General features: G+C 38.1%; 1 protein-coding gene and 1 non-coding gene across 4 annotated transcripts in view; both read left to right on the top strand.

Annotated features, from left to right (window-relative positions):
• Trim33 (tripartite motif containing 33) overlaps positions 1-21,107 on the top strand; it is a 122,582-nt gene that overhangs the window by 5,185 nt on the left and 96,290 nt on the right. The gene's annotated exons all lie outside the window — the stretch shown is intronic.
• Positions 11,691-11,793, top strand: LOC120891128 (U6 spliceosomal RNA). Its single transcript, XR_005735548.1, has one exon. It is a non-coding gene; the product is annotated as a U6 spliceosomal RNA (small nuclear RNA).

The raw sequence follows: 21,107 nt of genomic DNA, 5'->3' as shown, positions 1-21,107 counted from the left end.
GTTCCTACCTGTAAAATTCTATTGATTCTGTTATTTTTTTAATTCTGTTATCTTATTTTAACTTTTTATATCTGTTTAAGCTTAGTATTATAGTTTGTGGGAAGGAGTGGAAGAATCAACATAAAAAACTATTTTATTTATGAATTCTTCAGTTTATTGTAAAAAGCCTGAGATGGTAATGGGGAGGAAATACCTCTGGGTTTATTATGAAGAGTACTTCTTCTTCATATTTCTGCTAATCAAACACCATGGTGAGCCACTCTGGGAAGTCTTCTGTTTGAACCCTTGGAATTTCTTACCCTAGGAATACATATACTGCACAGCAGTTCTAACCTCTGTATGACTTATCTGGGCACTTTTTAGTCCCAGCTTTCTCTGATGTCCTTTTTTAGTGAAATAAGTTGGAGTGTTAGGGATCCAATCTGGGCCTCACGCATGGTAGGGAAGGGCTGTAAATTGAGCTATATTCCCAATCCCTTGAATTTTTGGATGGTAATATGGTATCATATCAGCAACCAGTCATTAAAAGATGTGTCAAAGGGAGCTAACGGTCAGACCTCTCTAGCCATCTTTAACTTGTAATAATAGCAAATGATTAATCTGGTTCAGCCTCCTGAATAGCTGGGAATATAGGTGTAAGTGCAGCCAGGCCTACTAAGCGGTGATCTTTAGTTTGGTCCCCAGAATGTAGGTATCATGGTGTCTCTGAGTCCCTATTAAGCTCTGCAAGTTTACGACTGATTTCATAACTTTAGTAGTCCATTTACTATGCTGACATGTTAATGGTGAAATAGCAATAATGGATGAAACTGCTAACACCTTTGCGTAAGTTAATATAGTTGCTTTAAACTATTCATTGTATCTTTATTGCCACATTGGTTTCAAGTTGAATTACTTGGAACCAATAAAAAAAATTTGGGGAGGGTGGGTGCTGAGAGCCATAGCCAAGTAGGAATGACGCATAGCATTTTGGGTTGAAAGGTGACCCTGCTCAGGGATTAGGGTGGCTCCGGGTTTAGGGTGGATCCTGATGGGAATAGGGCGGATCCAGGATTAGGGCGGGTCCTGCTGGGATTAGGGAGTATCCTGCTGCCTCAGGCGCCTGCTCCTTTGGAGTTCCCGGTTGAGTTCTCCGGGTTCTGAGAGAATTGGAGCCAAATGCTGCAGTCTGGCTGGGCACAAAATAATCGAGCCACCACACCTTGTAGATTCAAACAGCAACTCTATTCCTATTCCCGAACTCTCACCAGCACTCTACACGCATGTTCTGGGAAAATCACCCCCTCCACTGGGCTCTGCTTACCAAATACTCCCTGAATCCACGAGAACTCAAGGAACGCTCGCCTAAGGCGAGCCTTGTTAATTTGCTGAGGCTGGCTTTGAACTTGCAATCCTCCTGTCCACCTCCTGAGCCACTGGGATTCCAGGCATGTACCACTGTGCCTAGCTAAGCATACTTTTTAAGTCTTTTTTTTTTTTTTTAAAATATGATGACATAGTCAGTTATCTGACTACATAATTATTTGAAGAAGCTATTGAATGTATTCTTCCCTTTTCTTAAGCATGTAGACATAGCTATATGAGGTTAGATTTTCTTCAGAATTTATATTCTTTATGTTATTCAAAGAAAACAATTTGTCAAAACAGATTAAGTGAGCTGAGTTTGGTGGTTCACACCCATAGTTCCTGCTACTTCATAGTGCTTTCTTCTTCTTTTTGTAGTGGTGGGTATTGAACCCAAGGCCTTGTGCATGCCAGGCAAGCATTCTACCAACTGAGCTATATCTCCAGCCTGAGTCCCTGCTACTTGAAAGGCAGATGCAGGCAGCTCCCTTAAGTCCATATATATATATATGAGTTTAAGGTCAGCCTGGGATACATAGTGACACCTGTCCTAATAAACAAAAGCCCCCAGATGAAATGCAGAAGTAAGTATCTAGATGTCCTGTACGAAAACACACATTGCAGAGATTGAGAAAATGTAGGACAGTGCTATTCAATTATATGTGTAAATACTTTTTATGATTCTGAGGATTGAACCTAGGGCCTAGCACTAGCATATACTCTACCACTGAGCTACATTCCCAGCCCCATAAATTTTTTTATTTGGAAAATAAGTTAGTTTTGATTAAAAAAAGTTACTTGAGTATTATTTAGTCAGCTTTTCATCACTGTGACTGAAGTACCATAGAACAACAACTTAGAAGTAGATGCTGCTCCAAAATTGGGGGCCAGGGGGTAAGGGAAGAATAGAGGAACGTTGAGTTGTGCAGTGGGATGTGAGGGAGGAGCGAGGGTGGGGGGATGGGAAGGACAGTAGAATGAGATGGACAATATAAATGTATGGTTGCATATCAATGTGACTTTGTACCATGTATAGGAAGAGGAGGGAGAAGTTTGCTCCATTTGTATACAGTGTGTCAAAATGTATTCTACTGTCATGTATAACTAATTAGGACAAATTTTAAAAAAGAACAACTTAGAAGAGGAAAAGTTTATTTGGGCCTCACAGTTTCAGAGGTCTCAGTCCATAGACAACTGGCTACATTGCTCTGGGACCAAGGTGAGGTATCACACCACAGAGGAAGGGCCCAGTGGAGGAAAACTGCTCCCTTCATGGCAGGGTCAGGAGAGAGAGAGGGGAGGAAGAGGCCACAGGGAAGAGTTCTTCCAGGGCATGCCCCAAGTGATATACCAACTCCAGCTATATCCTACCTGCTGACTGTTACCACCCAGTCAGTACATTCAGGCTAAGATGGACTGATTATGTTATAGCTCTCATAATACAATCATTTAACCTCTGAATATTCCTGCATTAACAGGAGCTTTTGGGGACACCTCATATCCAAACCATAATAAACGTGTAAAGAGATGCTGCTGCTAATGATTATTATTCTATTTATGTGTAGTAATGGAGGTTGAACCCAAGGCCTTGTACATGGTAAGCAAGCCCTCAACCACAGAGCTATACCCCCATTCCTTGTTATTTTTTATTGAGACAGGGTCTTGCTAAGTTGCCAGGGCTGGCCTTGAGCTTTGGGATGCTCAGGACATGTCATTTGAGTAGCTGGGATTATAGATGTGCATCATCATGCCCAGTAATAACTCATTTTAAAATAAATTAATATTAAAATTTCTGCTTTAGTTTCTGATGCTTTACATATTGATGGCTATAATCACCTAAGCAAAAGCTCTGAGTTCTCAGTAATTAAGAATGTAATTATGCTGGGTGCAGTGGTGCATGCCTGTAATGCCAGCAGCTCGGGAGGCTGAGACAGGAGGATGGAGAGTTCAAAGCCAGCCTCAGCAACCGTGAGGCACTATGCAACTCAGTGAGACCCGGTCTCTAAATAAAATACAAAGTAGTCATGGGGATGTGGCTCAGTGAAATTAGTAAAAAAGGGATCCTGAGACTAAAATGTTTGAGACCTGCTCCCTTAAAGGACAATAAGAAAGTGATAATTTAGATTCATCAGGCCAGAAGGAAGAATATTAAATTACAGAACAGTAGGAGGCGGCAAATTTATACATTTATCGTCTTTAATTTTGGTACCCATCACAGTTCAATATAGAGCCTACCCCCAATAGAGTAAAAATGAAGTAAGTATTTAGTAACTGAAGCTTGGCTTTCATAAATAGCTTACTGTAGATCCGATTCATCCTCCTCCCCCATATTTATGACTTAAAGTTCCCTCACTGTACTTTGCTGAGGCCAAGTTCAGAGACTGGGATCAAGGAAGTAGATAACTGCCTCTCTATTCCTAGTCTTTGGATCCAAGGGGAAGTGAGAAAAAAGTAAGGATGAATGAATGCAGATACAAATTTTTTTGGTACTGGGGATTGAACTCACGGTACTCAACCACTGAGCCACACCCCCAGCTCTATTTTGTATATTATTTAGAGACAGGGTCTCACTCAGTTGCTTAGTGCCTCGCCATTGCTAAGGCTAGCTTTGAACTTGAGATTCTCTTGTCTCAGCTTCCTGAGCTGCTGGGATTACAGGCGTGTGCTACTGTGCCCAGTCAGATACACCATTTTCAGAAAAATATGTAAAGCTTGTGTTCTAGTAATATAAATGATATGCACTATATAGTAATAAGTATATAGTGTACTTTGTGAGTATGGGTGTGTATATGGTGGTAGGGATCAAATGTAGGGCTCATGCGTATTAGGCAAGTGCTTTCCTACTGAGTTATATCTCCAGCCCCAGCAATACTTTTTGAATGCTTATAATGTATGATTTATGTTTCATCTATCAATTATTTGTCCATGTGTTTTTATTTTTCTTTAAATTACATTTTTATTTGTTTTATAAACATTCTTTATAGAGTTCATATAATTTTTTTTGTTGGTTATGGAAGTTGAAGATTTTTTTCTGAGCTTATAGCTTGGTGTGGTAGTCAGCCTCCAAGGTGGCCCCATATTCCTGTCTCCTGGTTATTTACTTGCTTCTATGATTTCTACACACAGTTTCTCAGGGCTGGTCTCTGTGACCAAGAGAGTATAACAGAATCAACAGTGACTTCTCAGGCTTGGTCATTAAAAGAATATAGCTATTTCCCTGCTCTTTGGATCCCTTGTTCTTGGGCAAAAAAGTTGCCGTTTGTGAGAATACTATAGTAGTCCTTTAAAAGTGCCAGAACTGGGGTTTTCTGCCAATACCCAGCACCAACAGCCATATGAATGAGTAGCCCTGGCTCATGTCTGATGCAGCCTTATCAGAGGTACTGAGTCAGAGCTGCTAGCCATGGCCCTGCAAATACCTATTTAAAGGAAACTTTTAGAAATAATTATTGTTATAAGCCACTGAGTTTTGGAATAATTTGTTACACAATGGATAATCGATACACTTGATTTAGCCACTGTTTTCAAATAATTTGTTACACAATAGATAACTGATACACTTGATTTTTACTTTATAGAGAGCTGATTTTTCATGTTTGAGTGTTTTAAAAACTTTTAATCAGTCCATCCCACCCTTCATGCCTTGCTTTTTATTTGTGGTACTGGGGATTGAACCCAGGGGCACTCTACTACTGAGCTATATCCTCAGCCCTTTTTATTTTTTATTTCAAGACAGGAGCCCCCTTGGTTGCTATGATTGGCTCTGAACTTGGATCCTTTTCCCTTGGCATCCTAAGTTGCTGGGATCAGAATCTTACCAAGTAGCCCAGGTTGGCCTTGAACTTGATCCTGCCTTAGGCTCCCAAGTTGCTAGACTCCCCCTACCCCCATGTTGCTCTATAGCTATTTAATATGCTCTTCACATATATCTTGTTCACCATGCCTGGCTCAACCGACATTCTGAAAAATCCTTTTTTTGGTACCAGGGATTGAACTCAGGGACATGAGACTACTGAGCCACATCCCCAGCCCTATTTTGTATTTTATTTAGAGACAGGGTCTTAAAGATTTGCTTAGTACCTTGCTTTTGCTGAGGCTAGCTTTGAACTCTCCACACTCCTGCCTCAGCCTCTTGAACTCTCCACACTCCTGCCTCAGCCTCAGCTAGGATTACAGGCATGTGCTAGTGCGCCTGGCTCCAAAAGATTTTTTTGTTGGATTTAAAAAATCATTTACATTTCACATTTCTATGAGCTTTATTTGGTTTAGTTTCATAGAATACTCCCCACTCCCCCACCGTGGATTTAATATCTTCTTTCTTTGGGAATACTAATTAAGTTTAACATCCCTAGATATTTTACTATTCTCACTATTTATGTTTTTCTTCTCTACCTGTCCCCTTCTTTTTCCCTCAGTGCTGGGGATCAACCAGGGACTTCTGCATGCTAGGCAAGTGTTGTACCACTGAGCTAGTTCCCCAGTCCTGTAGTCTATTTAAACAACATTAATAAAAATACCATTGCATACTATCATTTCAAACAAAAGAGGAGAGTGGATTTCATATATTTTGCTCTAAAGGCACAGTGAATTATTTTCATGGTGTTGGCCAAGCATAGTGTTTTTATACTTTGATTTATAGTTATGTTAAAAGATACAGCATGTAGCATACATGGAACCAGACTAAGCGCTAGTCATATTCCCAACTCACAGGAGAGCAACATAAGTGAAGTTTAAAATGAATATTTAATCACAGCGGAATTTTTTAAAGATAAAAGTGAAAATGAGGCTAAGACCAAGGTAAATTTCCGAGTGATGCCTTCATTAGCCAAGCAGAGAAAGCCCTTTACCTGTGGTGAGTTAATTTAAATCATCCTCAGGGCTAGGTGAGGACCTACAGTCCAGCTACTTAGGAGGCTGAGCCAGGAGGATCATTTGAGATCATAAGTTCAGACCAGTGTAGACAGCATAGCAAGGCCTCCATGTCAAAATAAAAATAAAACAAAAGCAACAACAAAAACCTATAAATCCTCCTCAGTTAAACAGCAAAATGTTATTTTCCAAAAAGAATTTCATTCTTATTAGTTGATTTATTACAGATATTTTATGCCACGTGCGGTGGAACATGCCTGTAATCCCAGAGGTTCAAGAGGTTGAGGCAGGAGGATTGGGAGTTTAGAGCTAGCCTCAGCAAAAGTGAGGTGCTAAGCAAGTCAGTGAAACACTGTTTCTAAATAAAATAAAACATAGGGCTGGGGATGTGGCTCAGTGGTTACTAGCCCCTGAGTTCAATCCTTGGTACCCTGCTCCCCCCAAAAAAATTTTTACTAGATTAATATATTTTGAATTTTGTTGATAAAAATTTTAGAAATTTGTTTTCTTATTTAAGTACTTACATAATATCTTTTAATATTATCTGTTGGCCCACAAAGCCTAAAATATTTACTGTGACTTCTGATGCCATATCCCACACTTGAATTGAGTGGGAAGGATTAGACATTGGTCATGAGTCAGATTTCAAGAAGTGTGATGTATATAGCCTACCTTATTGTCCAGGATTTGTAAGAGTAAAAATTTCTAAATTTCTACTTCTAATATTACAAATGACTGCAGAATAAAAAGTATGAATTACTATGTGGTTTACTAACAGAACGCCAATATCCAAATTATATAACTTTTTTTTTTTCCATTACTGGGACTGGCTTAAAAAGTAAATCTCATGTTCTAAGTACTTACACAAAAATTGTCACTGAAATGATAACCTATTGTTTTTTCATCTTCAATAGAGAAAATATAAGGGTTGAGTACTTATGAAAAATTGGAAATAATAATTTTAAGCACTGAATTTCAGCTCTCCTTCATTATATTAAATTTTCTGCTTTGTTCTGGGATGTAGTTAATCTGTAGAGTGCTTGCTTAACCTGTACAGGGACTTGGGTTCAATCCCCAGCACCACAGAAACAGCAAATAACACTAGGGTAAAGACTGACATTTAAGCCACCTTAAAATTTTTTTTTTCCTGCTTTGTGTTGAGTCTTACTTTTATGTGTTTGAGAAATATTAAAGAGATATGTAATGAACCTTGAACTCCTTAAACCTTACTGAAGAGCTAATACTCAGAGTATTAAATAGCATAAGACATACTGTAACAGTAAACTAATCAAGTGTTCATTGAAATATTGTTCAGTAGAAGATTCTGATTAGTTATGGCTGAATTTCGCTGCTTCTCCTCTTATTGTTTTTTTTTTTTTTAAAGAGTGAGAGAGGAGAGGGAGAGAGAGAGAGAGAGAGAGAGAGAGAGAGAATTTTTAATATTTTATATTTTAGTTCTCGGCGGACACAACATCTTTGTTGGTATGTGGTGCTGAGGATCGAACCCGGGCCGCACGCATGCCAGGCGAGCGCCCTACCGCTTGAGTCACATCCCCAGCCCTCTCCTCTTATTGTTGATTTAGAGGTGATGATCACCTTTTCTTAGATGATTTTATGCTTTGGCTATAATTACTTCTAAACTATTTAATTTTCCCTTTTTCTGTTTTCCTTCTTCATTTTATGTTGCATACTTTCAAGATAGGTTGTTTGAATTACAAGAATTAGCGTGGATAGTGTGGAAAGAATTATGTGGATTGTTGTTGAATTATTTGACTAATTCAACAACTTCCTTTTTATAAAATAACATCAGTTTCAAGGTAAAACTTTTTCTTGTTACTTAAAAAAAATTTTTTTTAGTTGTAGATGAACACAGCATCTTTATTTATTTTTATGTGGTGCTGAGGATCAAACCCAGTGCCTTACGCGTGTGAGGCAAACACTCTACCACTGAGGTACAGCCCTAACCCTTTCATGTTTCTTTATTTGCTCATAAAAATTTCTCGGGGCTGAGATTGTGGCTCAGCGGTAAAGCGCTCGCCTAGCATGAACGGGACCCGGATTCGATTCTCAGCACCACATAAAAAATAAAGGCATTGTGTTGTATCCATCTACACCTAAAAATAAATAAATAAAATATTAAAAAAAATTCTCTCAAAGGGGTAATATTATCTTCTTTTTCTTTTGGTGCTGGGGATTAAACCCAGGGCCTTGAACCTGCTTAGCATATGCTCTGCCAGTGAGTTATACCCCAAACCTTCAATAATTTCTTTCCCTTCTAAGAGGTCTTGTTCTACTGTCCAGGTTAATCTTGAAATGATCCTCCTGCCATAGACTCCTGAGTAATTGGAACTAAATGTGTATGTCATTGTGGTTTTCTTTTATTTAGTAGTATAGGGATTGAACCCAGGGACTTGGGCATGCAAGTGCTCTACCACTGAGCTACAACCCTAGCTCTTTTTATTTTTTGTTTTGAGACTGGGTCTCATCAAGTTACCCAGACTACCCTAGAACTTGTGATCTTCCTGCCTCAGCCTCCCTAGATTACCAGTGTGTGCCACTGCATCAACCCTCTTTCCTTTCTCTTTCCCTGTCTGTTTCTGTCTCTGTTTCTCTTGAAGCAGAGTGGGGAAATCGTACCTAAACGTAGTTCTTCCATGTGGAGATAGTAGGATAAGCCTCAGATACCTTTAGAAACCATTGTAAGACATAAGGTGTAATGGAGGTTAACTAGCCTAAAACTGAACTTAAAAAAAAAAAAATCAGTTGATTTGAATTGAAATTTGAATTTAAAAAGTACTCTGTTTTGGCCAAATAATACCAGGTAGGCTGCTAGTTTTCTGCCTTTGTTCTAACTTAGTAGAATCTTATTATTAGTCTCTTTATTTGTATTGGATATAATTAATTATAATTCGACTTCTTAATTTTCTTTTTTTTTGACTTCTTAATTTTAAAAGCTTAAGTACTTAAGTAAACTTTTTTCTTGAGAGTGTTTCCATTCAGTAAGCTATAGCATAATATGTTCATTAGTAAGCATCACTGTACTCGTCAGTATTGCTTTTTTTTATCTAGTTGGAGAAACAAATGCAAGAGCTTTTTAAATTGTGTACATAAATCTTACAGTGAAATTTGGAAAGTTGATTATAATGCTGCATAAATAAATGATGCTTAGGTCTCAAAGTAAATTCATAAATTTTTCTATCCTGTGTTACAGGTACCCTCAGAATTTTACTGATTCTGTGTCGAACCATTTTTGTGGGAGTAGTTTAATTTGTGTTTTCCTGACAACTAGTAAAGTTCAGCATCTTTCTGTGTACTTATGGCCTTTTCCTCCCCCTCCCTTTTTTTTTTTTTTTTTTTTTGGGGTGGGGTGGTGCTGGATATCAAACCCAGCCCTCACTCATGCCTGGCAAATATTCTACCATTGAGCTTGTGCTCTACCACCAGCTCTGGGTGCCTACATTTTTTTCTTTTTCTTTTCTTGGGGACCGGGGATTGAACTCGGGACAACTTAACTACTGAGTCACATCTCCAGCCCTTTTTTTGTATTTATTTAGAGACAGGATCTCACTTGCCATTGGTGAGGCTGGCTTTGAACTCCTAATTCTCCTGCCTTAGCCTCCTGAGCCACAGGGATTACAAGTGTGTGCCACTGCGCCTGGTTTATATTTTTTCTTAATGGATTGTCTGCCCTTTTAAATTTTTTTCCCTTCCACTGGGTGTATGTAGGATTCTTTTCATATTCCAAACATGAATCCCTTGTCAGATATGTTGTCAGATTTATATATATATATATATATATATATATACACACACACACACCAGTAATTGTCCCCCTTCCCTCTGCTGGTACTGGGGATTGAGCCCAGGTGGGCTTTGCCACTGAGCTGTGCCCCTGCATCTTTTTATTTTGAGACAGTCTTGCAAAGTTTCCAAGGCTGGCCATGAACTTAGACAAATCTTCCTACCTATAGCCTCCCGAATAGCTCGGATTACAAGTGTGCCCAATGATACCTGGCCTTGCCTAGTAATTATATTTTAGAATTTTACATTTATTTTAGCTTTTGAGTAAGTAGTACTTTTATATTGGCTCAAAAATTAATTAAGTCCACAAAATTACATAGTGAAAATCCTCCTTCCCACTCCTTGTTCTCATCTAGTTCCTGTCTCTCCAATAGGTAGCATGTGTTAATAGTTCATTTTGTCTTTTAGTTAAATCCATTCATTGTTGGAAAGAATAGCCTCTTCAAAGAAATGATGTTGGAACAATTGAATATTCAAGTACAAAACAACGAAGTTGGGCCTTTCCCATGCATATGCAAAAATTAATTTAAGATGGATCAATAAGCCAGTGGTGGTGTGTACCCTGTAATCCCAGTGGCTCTTGAGGATCATGAGTTCAAAGCCAGCCTCAGCAATGGCGAGGTGTTAAGCAAGTTTGTGAGACCCTATCTCTAAAAATAAAATACAAAATAGGGTTGGGACTGTGGTTCAGTGATTGAGTACCCTTTAGTTGAATTCCTAGTAGACCCCCCCCCAAAAAAACGATGGATCAACAACCTAAAAATAAAAACTGAAATCAAAACTCAGAAAAAAATAGTATATCTTCATGAACTTGAGATTGGAGATGCATTCTTAAATATGAGCAACAAAAGGAAAAAAATAGATAAATTGAATTTCATCAAAATAAAAAACTTTGGTGCATTAAAGGAAAGTAAAAAGATAACCTATGAAGTGTGAGGAAATATTTGTAAGTCCTATATCGGATAAGGATGTAGTATCCAGAATGTTTAAAAAACTCTTAACAAACTAATAATAAAGACAGATAACCAAATTAAAAAGTTGGCCAAATATCTGAATAGACAGTTCTGTAAAGAAGACATGAGCAAAAAGTGCACATGAAGGCGGCGTGGTGGCGTAGGCCTATAATCCCAGTAGCTTGGGAGGCTGAGGCAGGAGGAATTCGAGAGTCAGCCTTAGCAAAGGCGAGGCGCTAAGCAACTCAGTGAGATCCTGCCTCTAAATAAAATACAAAATAGGACTGGGGATGTCGCTCAGTAGTCGACTGCCCCTGAGTTCAATACTCATTACCCCCACTCCCCAAAAAAGCTCATGAAAAGATGCCCAAGATTCTTTGTCATGAAGAGAAATGTAGCCCTGGGTGGGAATATAGCTCAGTGATAGAGTGCAGAGCCCTGGGTTTGATTTTCAGCATTGGAGGGGAAAGTAAAAAGGGAGGGGTGGAAGGAGAAGAAAGGGAGGAGAAGAAGGAGGGAAGGATGGGGAAAGGAAGACAGATACCATTTTATGCCAAGTAGGATAAAACTGGCACCCAGTGTGATGGCTGAGGCAGGAGGATCATGAGTTCAAAGGCAATTCAGTGAGACTCTAAGTAAATACAAAAAAGGACTGGGGATGTGGCTCAGTAGTTGAGGGCTCTCTGAGTTCAATTCTCAGTAACAAAACAAAACTGGTAGTGCTTGCTTAGGCAGCAAATACACTAAAATTGGAATGATACAGAGAAAATTAGCATGGCCCCTGCACAGGGATGACATGCAAATTCACAAAGTATTCCATATTTGTGGAAATAAATGTTTGTAAATAAATAATTAATTTTAAAAAGTGGCAAATGTTGGAAAGGATGTAGGGAAATTAGAACCTTTATATATTGCTGGTAGGAATAGTGATTCTTCAGAAAGTTAAATGTAGTACTAATATGTAGCTTATTAATTCCATTCCTATATTCTTTCATATCCAAAAGTTGAAAACATTGATTCAGTGATACCAATCAGTGTTAATTGCAGCATTACTTACTAACCAAAAGGTGTATATAGCCTAAGTGTCCATCAGCAGATGAAGTGATAAAATAATGTTATGTACCTAAAATGGAATATTATTTGCCCATAAAATGAAATGAAATTCTGAAACATGCTGCAACATGAATGAACCTTGGAAATATAAGTAAATTAAGCCAGACACAAGTGGGCAAATATTTTAGTGTCTACACTGATAATGAAACATTCACAATAGGCACATTCATAGAGATGGAAAGTTGATTTTAGATTACAGTGCAAGGAGGTTGGAAGGAATGTTGAATTGTTGCATTTCTGTTTGAGATGATGAAAAGTTTTGGAAAAGGTGGTAATGATTAGATGCTTGCAAAACATTGTGGCTCTTTTAAGCCCACATAGCCATTTTAATTTTTATGTATACGACTATGTGGCCTTAAAAGAGCCTCAATGTTTTGCAAGCATCTAATCATTACCACCTGGATTTGGAGGCAGAGGCTCAGTTAGAGGCTGAGGCAGGAGGATTGCTTTGAGTCCAGGAGTTCGAGGCTAACATAAACGACTTAGCAAGATCCCATCTTAAAAAGGCAAATATTGTTTTATATATATTATAACACTAAGAAATGCTCTAAAAAGTGATTTTAAAATCATGTATTTGAGATATTTTTTATCATATATTTAAAAATCAGTTTTGACTGTGAATTCTTTATTGTAGAATTCACTGAATAAAATTCACTTGTAACTGTAGTATAAATAATTGCTTTACTTTTAGAGTCATTCATAAACTTGGGCAGAGTGGCAAAAAATTTGACTTGCCTGGCAGTTCCTGTATTTCCAGCTGAGATTGAACAAGGCACTGCTCTGCCTGTTTTCAACTCTTTCATTGTAAACAAGTATCCTCTTTAGTGCCTTTTGTTGGTGATTTCACTATTTAAAATGACCCCCAACTGAAACACCTAAATGCCCTAAATGCCCTCTTGTGTCCTTAAAAGCACCAAATGTGTGCTTTTATGGGGAAAATAACTTAGAGAAGCTTCATTCAGGCTTTAAGTTCCAGTACTTAGGCTGTGAATTCCATGTTAATGAACTAGCAATATTGATGATTGAAAATATTGTGACCAGAGGCTTGTAGAAACCTAATCCTGTATTTCCCCAGGACCATTATTTAGAATTTACTAATTTATTGTTTGCATCAACTTTGTATCACCTAACTACTCTGAATAATGAGAATTGACCCAATGTCAGAGCAAATAAAGTCTTTTTCTTGGGGAGGGTATGTGTACTAGAGATAAAATCCTGGGCCTTGTGCATATTAGGTGAGCACTCTCCCACTGAACTATACCTCCAGCTCCTAAAGTCATTTTTTTATGTAAATGGAAATACTACTTTGAAGCCTATTTAATCTGATATTAATGTAGCCACTTTTTTCTTAAAATATTTTTTTTTAGTTGTTGATGGACGTTTGTTTTATTCACTTATTTATATGTGGTGCTGGGGATCGAACCCAGTGCCTCACACATGCTAGACAAGCACTCTACCACTCTACCCCAGCCCTAATATAGCCACTTTTTAAAAAAATATTTGTTTTTTGATTGTAGTTGGACACAATATCTTTATTTTCTTTATTTATATTTATGTGGTGCTGAGGATTGAACCCAGGGCCATGCATGTGCTAGGTGAGCGCTCCACCACTGAGCCACAACCCCAGTCCCCACCCCCCCAGCCACTTTTAAAAAGAAAAAAATGCTTAGAACTGTGGGTATATATAGCTCAATGATTGAACACTTAACCTACTACCCATAGGACTCTGGGTTTGATCTCTAACACTGCAAAAACAAAACAAGCAAGCAAGCAGCTGAAAAAACCTTTGGGAATCAGAGTCGGGTGTGTTGCAAGTTTGAGGCCAGCCTTGGTGGCATAGTGAGACCCTGTCTAGGTAGATAGGCACACTGGGGATATAGATCAATTGTAAAGTGCCCTTGGGTTCTAATTCCCAGTATCAAACAAACAAAAACCTACCAGAAAAACCACCTAAAAAAAAAACAGTTGGAAGGTAGGTATGTAGTAGCTCTGTGGTATAGTGCCTGCATAGCATCCGCAAAGCCCTGAGTTTGAGTTCCAGAACTACAACCAACTCACCCCATTCCCCCTCTTAATTGACATAATTCACAAACCATATTTCAGACATTTGAAGTATATGTTTTGGTAGTTGTATGTTCACCGAATTGTGCACTATTGCCACAGTCAGTTTTAGAATATCTTCATTATTTCCCATAGAAATGGTTCCCATTATTGATTATTTCATATTTATTGCTTCACCCTCTCCCCATATACCTGTGAAGCTGTTGTCCACTACAGTGTGGAAGTCTCATGTCTCCACAGAGGGCATTGTCTTGAGCATGAGCTATAATGAAAAATGATATAATTACCTGAGATATAATGATTTTTGTCAGGGTTCTCCTTGACTGTTTCTCTTATCTCTATTAAACTCTCTCCCTGTTGGTATCATACCTAGCTGTTAGGCTCTATTAATTGTTTTGATTACTCTTTTTTTATCAGTTTATTGGGACAAGTTTTTCCATAGACTGTTGTGATTGATCCTTCCTCCACCCCTCATAGGTTTTGAAGTTAGTTTTAGGTTTCTTCTGTCCCTAGCAGAACTCTTTAGAGATCTTTTTGGTTCTGTCTTGTAAAGTAGTTTGCCCCATTGTTTAGCTTGCTATTCTTATGGAGCTATCATCTTCCTTTTAATTATTTGCCACCCAAATTTCCTGTTTTTAAGAGTGCCCTTAGGCTTGAATTTATCCATCATTCTGTTCCAGCTCTTTATTCTTATAGTCCTCATTTTCTCCTGGAAAATTAAGTCTTTGAGCCTCTGCTTCAAAGTTGTTGCTGGAAACAATGATCTACTTTTTGGGGGTGACATGAGCAGTTTGTTGGGTTCAGTAGTATTTGGTCTCATTGACTTCTCCTGGCATGGATCCAGGTGAGCTGTTCCAACATGTTTTGGCTATCTTTGCTCTAGGAATTGGTATTGGTTAGAAGAAGGGAGCTTGTAATTTCTGGGTACACACTGTTTTGAATTTAGCATTTGCAGTCCAGGGCTAGGAGAGAGAGAGAGAGAGAGAGAGAGAGATAATTTTTTAATATTTAGTTTTTAGTTCTCGGCAGACACAACATTTTTGTTTGTATGTGGTGCTAAGGATCGAACCCAGGGCGCACGCATGCCAGGCGAGTGTGCTACCGCTTGAGCCACATCCCCAGCCCCACTCAATAGTTTCAACAGTGGATTTATTATTTAGTAAATCATGTTGTAAAGAGATGTATGTTATCCAGATTTTGTTGTTCAGTTTAGAGTACAGGTAGTGTAGATTTAATATGAGTTTTAAATGCCCTAGGATTTTTGCAGTGGTAAGTGAGGATTGGCTTCACTTTAAACTTACCAGTGCCATTAGCCCATAATAAGAGAGTCAGCCTGTTCTCAATTTTCCTCTAGCTATGAAAGTCCTAGATAGTGTCTTCTTTCTGTAGAATTGTGCCTAAATTGAAAATCTTTTGTTTAGCATATCCACTTTCATCAATTATCATAGCCAGATCTTCTGGATAACTTACTGTATATTCTAAATCAGCACTTGGTGCTGTTTCACCTGGTACTTTTATGTTACAGAGACAGCTTCTTTTCTTAAGTCTCATTAACCAACCTGTGCTATTTTCAACTTTTCTTTTGCAGTTTCATCACCTCTCTCAGCCCTCATAAAATTGAAGGGATTTAGGGCTTTGCTCTGGATTAGGCCCGATTTAAGAGAATGTTGTGTCTCGTTTGATCTTCTATGCAGATTGCTAAACCTTTCTCTGTATCAGTGATAAAACAAGGCTGTTTTGCTTTCCTATCATTTGGGTGTTCATTGGAGTAGCACTTTCATTTCCTTCATGAACTTTTCATATGTCTCCACAACTTGGCTAACTGTTTGGCACAAGAAGCCCCAGCTTTTGTTCTATCTCAGCTTTCAAAATGCCTTCATAGGCTTGATCTTTTAAGTGGGACTTAAAGGGTAACTCTTCATTTCATTTGAACACTTCAAGGCCATTGTAGGATTTTTATTTGCTCTAATTTCAATATTATTGTGTCTCAAGGAATAAGGACGCCCAAGGAAAAAGCAAGACTGGGGCTGCAATGGTCAAATCACACAAAATTGATTAAAGTCACCATCTTATGAGTGTGGTTTGTGGTGCCCCAAAAGCAATTATAATAGTGATGTTTAAAAATCACTGGTCACAGGTCATAATAAAAGATGTAATACTAATGAAAAAGTTGATATACTGTGAAAATTTAGGAAAATGTGACAGACATGAAGTTAAGTACATGTGTTGGAAAGATGGCATTGATAGACTTTCTTGATACAGGGTTGCCACTAACCTTTAATTCACTGTGAGTGCAAGATTATATGTACACATTTATTAGACCATTTAATTTTCCTGTAGGTAATGAGTCTCTGCTTTTCTGTTTTATTTTGTTTATCTCCATACTATTTTGTTTTTCTGTTTCCCCTTTATTTCACCAGATTTTTCCTTACATAGGTTTGAAGGTGAATTATTAGGTGCACATATGGTTTTAATCATATCTTCCACATAATTGATATTTTTATCATTATAAAAATTTTTGTTATTTTTGTGTACAGCTTGCTAGGCAAATACTCTGCTACTAAGCTACATTATATCCCCAGAACTTTTATGACATAGGGTCTTGCTATGTTAACTCACAATCCTCCAGCCTCAGCCTTCTGAGTAGCTGAGATTGTGTTTGCGCCACTATGCCCAGACTCTAATTAATTTTTATTAGAACGACAGAGGCCAAATATTTTCTTTCTTTTTTTTTTAATATTTATTTATTTTTTATTCTCAGCGGACACAACATCTTTGTTTGTATGTGGTGCTGAGGATCAAACCCGAGCCACTTGCATGCCAGACGAGCGTGCTACCACTTGAGCCACATCCCCAGCCCCCAAATATTTTCTTATATAATTTGTTTTGAACTACTTCCCCCTCTCTACCCCACATATTGGGGATTGAGCTTAGGGTTGCTCTACTACTGAGCTATATCCCTAGTCCTGTATTTTTTTGTTTTGAGACAGGGCCTCACTAAATTACCCAGGCTGGCCTCGAATTTGCGATCCTTGTGTCTCAGCCTCCTAAGAAGCTGGGATTACAGGCATGCACCATGGTGTCTGGCTGTTTTGAACTATTTTATTGTGAAATAAGATAATGTATACCATGTTAGAAAATATTTTCTGTTTTGGTACTCCTTAAAATTTAAAAGAAAATATTTCATGTTTGAACCATAATATTTTTTTCCTAATTGTCAATTATTTTACTTCATTGAGTTGGCAGTTTTCTTTTCAGTGAAGGTACTTTTTTTTTGTTGTTATTGTGGTAGTGGTGGGCAGGCACTGGACTTATGAGATATATCTCAACCCAGCAGGTCATCTTTTTTTTTTTTTTAATTTGTTCTAATTAGTTATACATGACAGTAGAATGCATTTTGACATTGTACACAAATGGAGCACAACTTCTCTTTCCTCTGGCTGTACATGGTGCTGAAATACAACAGTAGTGTAATCATACATGTATATAGATAGGGTGTAGTTAGAGTAATTATGTCTTCTTATTCTATTATCCTTCTCGTCCCCACAGCCCCACCCCTTTCCTCACTCCCCCCTCTAAAACCAAAGTTCCTTCATTCTTCCCTATCCCCTGCCCCACTATGGATCAGCAGTCCACTTATCAGAGAAAACATTTGGCCTTTGGTTTTGTGTTATTGGCTTATTTCTCTTAGCATGATATTATCTAGTTCTGCCCATTTGCCTGCAAATCCATAATTTCTTTCTTTAAAGCTGAATAATATTCTATTGTGTATATTTTTCCACTCATTTATTGAAAGCCATCTAGCTAGGTTGGTTCCATAGTTTAGCTTTTGTGAATTGAGCTGCATCACGTGGCTGTGTCACTGTTACATGTTGATTTTTTTAAGTCCTTTGGGTATAAACAGAAGTGGGATAACTGGGTCAATGGTGGTTCCATTCAGAGTTTTCTGAGGAATCTCCATACTGCTTTCCATAGTGGTTTCACCAATTTGCAGTCCCACCAGCAACGTATGAGTGTAACTTTTTCTCCACATCTTCACCAACACTTACTTTTGCTTGTATTTTTTTAATATTTATTTTTTAGTTTTAGATAGATACAGTATCTTTATTTTATTTCTGTATGGTGCTAAGGATTGAACCCAGTGCCTCATGCATGCTAGGCGAGCACTCTACCACTGAGTCACAACCCCAGCCCCTGTTTGTATTCTTTTTTTTTTTTTTTAAAGAGAGAGTTAGAGAATTTTTTCAATATTTATTTTCTAGTTTTCGGCGGACACAACATCTTTGTTTTTTTGTGGTGCTGAGGATGGAACCCAGGCTGCACGCATGCCAGGCGAGCGCGCTACTGCTTGAGCCACATCCCCAGCCCCTGTTTGTATTCTTGATGATTGCCATTCTGACTGGAGTGAGATAAAATCTTAGTTTTGATTTGCATTTCTCTAATTGCTAGAGATGATGAACATTTTTTTATGTTTGTTGATCAATTGTTTTTCTTTGAAGTATCTGTTCAGTTTCTTAGCTCATCATTTTTTTTAAGTTATTGAATTGTTGGGCACAGTGTCGCATGCCTGTAATCCCAGTGTCTGGGGAGACTGAGATAGAAGGATCGAAAGTTCAGAGTCAGCCTCAGCAACGGGAAGGCACTAAGCAACTTAGTGAGACCCTGTCTTTAAATAAAATACAAGATAGAACTGATGATGTGGCTCAGAGGTTGAGGTCCCCTGAGTTCAATCCCTGGTACCCAAAAAAGAAAGAAAGAAAAAAAGAAAAAAAAGAGTTATTGAATTAATGTCCATATGTATGCAGTCAGAAAAATCTTGTTTTGGAGAAAGAGTCTCACTTTGTTACCTAGACTAATCTTGAACTGGTGGTGTCTAATGATTCTTCCTTTAGCTTGTAGCTTCCTGAGTACTAAAACTACAAGTGTGTGCCATAGTACCCATGTAGTAAAATCTTCAATTTTTAGAATTTTTCCCTTGTTAGTCAGATTTTTTTTGCTGACTAACAGAAGGGCATGGAGAAGGAATGCTGCTTACTTCAATGGTAGCCAGAAAGCAGAGAGAATATGAGACAACAGGTACAAAATATGGACTCCAAAGACATGCCCCAGTGACCTACTTTCTCCAGGAAAGCCCCACCTGCCTGCAGTTACTACCTAGTTAGTCCATTCAAAATTATTAACCCAGCAAATGGGCCAATCCACTGATTAGATCACAGCTCTAGTAATTTAATTACTTCACCTAAATGTTCCTGCATTAATATAGGAGCTTTGGGGGAATACCTCATATTCAAACCATAATACTATGGTGAAGGCGCATCATTATAGTTTTGTGGACATAGTAAAGCAGATTCTTTTTCTAAGTTAAAAATTTTCATTTATTGATTCAGCTTTGGGGTCAGATCCTTTTTGGCCAGTTTTATGTGTGTGTTTGTCTGTGGGGTGTGTCTGGGGATTGAACCCAGAGCCCATGCCAGGCAAGCACTTTACCACTGACTTACATATATTTTTAGTTGATGCATTACCCTGTTCATATTTGTGGGGTGCAGTACTATAATTGGGTATATTTTGTACAGTGTGTAATGATCAAAACAGGGTAATTAGCGTTTCCATTTCCTCAAAAGATTTATCATTTCTATTAACTGGGAACTTTCAATTTCTTCTTGGTATTTTGATATTATATATTGTTGTAGACTATGCTCATTCTAATGTGCTGTAGAACACCAGAACTCATTTCTCCTACTAAGTGTATTTCAGTCTCCATTATTGGTTCTACCCTCTTCCCTTTATAGTTTGTAGTGATCACTATTCCATTCTTTTCTGAGAATGATTTTTGCAGCTTTCACAAATGAGTGCCTGCCTTATTTCTTAGTTCACTTGACATAGATCCCCCAGTTTCATCCATGTCACTACAATTTTACCCATTCATCTATTGAGGGACTTTCTTGGGGGGGGGCTACCAGTGGATTTTTTTACTTGTTTATTTGTATGTGGTGCTGAGGATCGAACCCAGGACCTCACACATGCCAGGCAAGCACTCTACCACTGAGCCACAACCCAAGTCCTTGAGGGACATTTTGATCCTGTATGTTGGGTATTGTGAATAGTGCCACAATAAATATGGCAGTACAGGTATCTCTTTTACTCATGATTTCATTTCCTTAGTGGGATATTTCCAGAATTGGATAAGTAGATGGTAAGGTAGTTATTTGTGGCTTTTGAGGAACCTCCATTCTGTTTTCTATAATGACTATACTAATCTACATTCCCACTCATGTGTATGAAAGTGTTCCCCTTTCTGTTTTACCTTACAAGCATTGTTATTTTTTGTATTTTTGATAATTGCCATTCTCAACTGGAGTGAGGTAACTCATTGTGGCTTTGATTTGTATTTCCTGGTTGATTGATATATTGAACCTTATTTCATATGCTAATTTCCTTTAGATAGTGGGGCCTTGTTCATGCTGGAAGAGCATTGTACCACAAAGCTGCATCCTCAGCCCTTATTTGCCCCTTTGAAAATTGGATGATTGTTGTTGTTGTTGTTATTCTTAACTGTTGAGTTCCTCATTTATTCTAAATATTACTTCCTTGTCAGATTGTTGGTTTGCAAATACTTTATTCACTATGAGGACTGTTCACCCTTTTGTTTACTTTGCTGTGCAGAAGCTTCTTTTTTTAAATTTATTTTTTAATTATTAGTTGTTCAAAACATTACAAAGCTCTTGACATATCATATTTCATGTATTTGATTCAAGTGGATTATGAACTCCCATTTTTACCCCATATACAGATTGCAGAATCATATCGGTTACACAACCACGGTTTTACATACTGCCATACTTGTGTCTGTTGTATTCTGCTGCCCTTCCTATCCTCTACTATCTCCCCTCCCCTCCCCTCCTCTCCCCTCTCCTCCCCTCCCCTCCCCTCCCTCTACCCCATCTACTGTAATTCATTTCTCTCTTG

This window comes from Ictidomys tridecemlineatus, chromosome 11 (genome assembly GCF_052094955.1).
Source record: "Ictidomys tridecemlineatus isolate mIctTri1 chromosome 11, mIctTri1.hap1, whole genome shotgun sequence".
Taxonomy (NCBI): Eukaryota; Metazoa; Chordata; class Mammalia; order Rodentia; family Sciuridae; genus Ictidomys; species Ictidomys tridecemlineatus.
This window is presented reverse-complemented; position numbering and strand designations above follow the sequence as displayed.